The 2500-nt window shown below is 46.0% G+C and overlaps 1 pseudogene; it reads left to right on the forward strand.

Moving 5' to 3' along the window:
* LOC142912667 (28S ribosomal RNA) overlaps positions 1–2500 on the forward strand; it is a 10568-nt pseudogene that overhangs the window by 4449 nt on the left and 3619 nt on the right.

Genomic DNA, 2500 nt, shown 5'->3' on the forward strand with positions numbered 1-2500 from the left:
ATGGCCTGGGCCAATTTAAGTCATCAGGTGTTGCAAATAACGAATACTTTGAGCCCCTAATTTCGGTGGAGGAAGTTCAGACTGCCATACGGGCCATTAAACCAACGTCAGCAGCTGGGCCAGATGGCCTAACAAGGGCTGCAATCTGTGCTGCCGACCCCGAGGGTCGGACACTGACAGCCCTATTTAATGCATGGATGATTACAGGAATTATTCCCAAAGAGTTGAAAAAGAATAGGACGATTCTTATTCCTAAGGTTATGGATGATGAAAAGCTGAAAGAATTGGGGAACTGGAGACCAATAACGATCGGTTCAATGATTCTGAGATTATTTTCCAGAATAATGACTGCACGTCTTGCTCGTGCTTGTCCCTTAAACCCAAGGCAGCGTGGTTTTATAGCGGCATCTGGCTGCTCTGAAAATCTTAAGGTGCTACAGGACCTTATGAGACACGCTAAGAAATTGCACAGGCCGTTGGCTGTCATGTTTATCGACATAGCGAAAGCTTTTGACTCGGTTTCGCATGCTCATATTTTATGGGTGTTAAGGCACAAGAAAGTAGATGAACACGTGGTGGGCATCATCCAGAACGCCTACGATCGGTGTACGACCTCGTTCAAAAGCAATGGCGAGTCGACTCGAGAAATTAGCATACGTGTTGGTGTCAAACAGGGTGACCCCATGTCACCCCTGCTCTTCAATCTTGCCATGGACCCTTTGATATGCACCCTAGAGTCACACGGAGTTGGGTACTCCATTGATACCGACCACGTGACAGCTCTTGCGTTTGCTGATGATTTGGTGTTGGTGAGCGAATCTTGGGTTGGTATGGCCGCCAATCTAGCGATCTTGGAATCATTTTGTGGGCTATCGGGATTGGAGGTTCAGGCCAGAAAGTGCCAGGGCTTCATGATAAGCCCAACCAAAGATTCATATACGGTGAACAACTGCGACCCATGGACTATCAAAAATAAAGATGTCCATATGATCCAACCTGATGAATCAACGAAATACCTTGGTCTGAAAATTGGCCCTTGGACTGGCACTATACAGCCTGATCTACATTGTCAGCTAAAGACATGGATCTCGAAAATCGATGAGGCGCCTCTGAAGCCAACTCAGAAGGTTGAACTACTCAATGCCTATGCCCTACCCAGATTGTTATATCCTGCAGACCACTCGGACTGCAAGCAATCAACTCTCCGTGGGTTGGACCAAGAGATTAGAAAGGCGGTAAAAGGATGGCTCCACCTTCCCGCTTCAACTTGTGATGGACTGTTATATGCCAGAGCCCGAGACGGAGGCCTTGCCATCTTGAAACTGGAAAAAACAATCCCTTCGGTTCAAGTTAGAAGGCTGCAACGTATAGCAAACTCGTCCGATGCTATCACCCGTAATATTGTGTCCTCGCAGGGTATGGAGGAAGAATACCGTAATTTGTGGGTACGAGCAGGGGGTGACAGTGATGCAATCCCAACATTCGTTCTCAGGGACTCGGTGTCAAAAGAACCTGTATATCCGAGACCCTGCGATTGGAGGGAGCATGAATTTCAGAGATGGTGCGAAAAGCCGGTTCAAGGAAGGGGCATTGTAAACTTTGCGCATGATAGAATCAGTAATGCTTGGTTGAGGCCATGGTGCGGCTTTAAACAATGCTTCTTTATCGCAGCACTACAACTAAGGGCAAATATTTACCCAACAAGAGAAAGCTTGAACAGAGGCAGAGATGGGGCCTTACGTTCCTGCAGGAAATGCTCTGCCAGACTCGAGTCCCTTTCGCACATTCTCGGTCAATGTCCTGCAGTACAGAAAGCAAGAATTGCGCGACATAACAAGATCAGTAACATTCTGGCAGACGAAGCGGCTAGATTGGGCTGGTCTGTATACAAAGAGCCACGGTTCATATCCGAGACGGGAGAGATGAGAAAGCCTGACCTCGTGTTTGCAAAAGATGAGGAGGCGGTTGTGATCGATGTCACCGTCCGTTTTGAGCTTTCAAAGAATACCTTGTCAGATGCTGCCTCGCACAAAGTTTCGTACTATACCCCTCTTGGTGATCAAGTCAAAGTGCTGACGAAGGCTAGCAAGGTCACATTCTTTGGATTCCCGGTTGGGGCAAGAGGAAAGTGGCCCCTTGAGAATAACGAGGTACTTACCTCCCTGGGCCTGACCAAACCCAGAACGACATCACTGGCCAAGATGATTTCCCGCAGAACGCTGCTTTTCTCTCTTGATATTCTGAGAATGTTCTGTGGAAATTATGCGGTCTATGAACAGTCATAGACAACCTCCGAAACAAATAATAGTTTTGTTTTAAGATGTCATTTGTTTTAGATTGATTTTGTTATTTTCGAAGGTGAAGTCGGTTTTTATTTCATTTTACTATTTTCCACAATTTAGATTGTTATTTTCCAAGACGGAGTCTTGGTTCTTTTTTTTATTGTTAGTTTTTTTTTTTTTTAACACGTCGTATTTGTTACTTTAGAGCTTAGAGGGGA

This window comes from Petromyzon marinus, unplaced genomic scaffold (assembly GCF_048934315.1).
Source record: "Petromyzon marinus isolate PM22_M1 ecotype Great Lakes invasive population unplaced genomic scaffold, UKy_Petmar_22M1.pri1.0 PM_G_Scaffold_21, whole genome shotgun sequence".
NCBI classification, from domain to species: domain Eukaryota; kingdom Metazoa; phylum Chordata; class Hyperoartia; order Petromyzontiformes; family Petromyzontidae; genus Petromyzon; species Petromyzon marinus.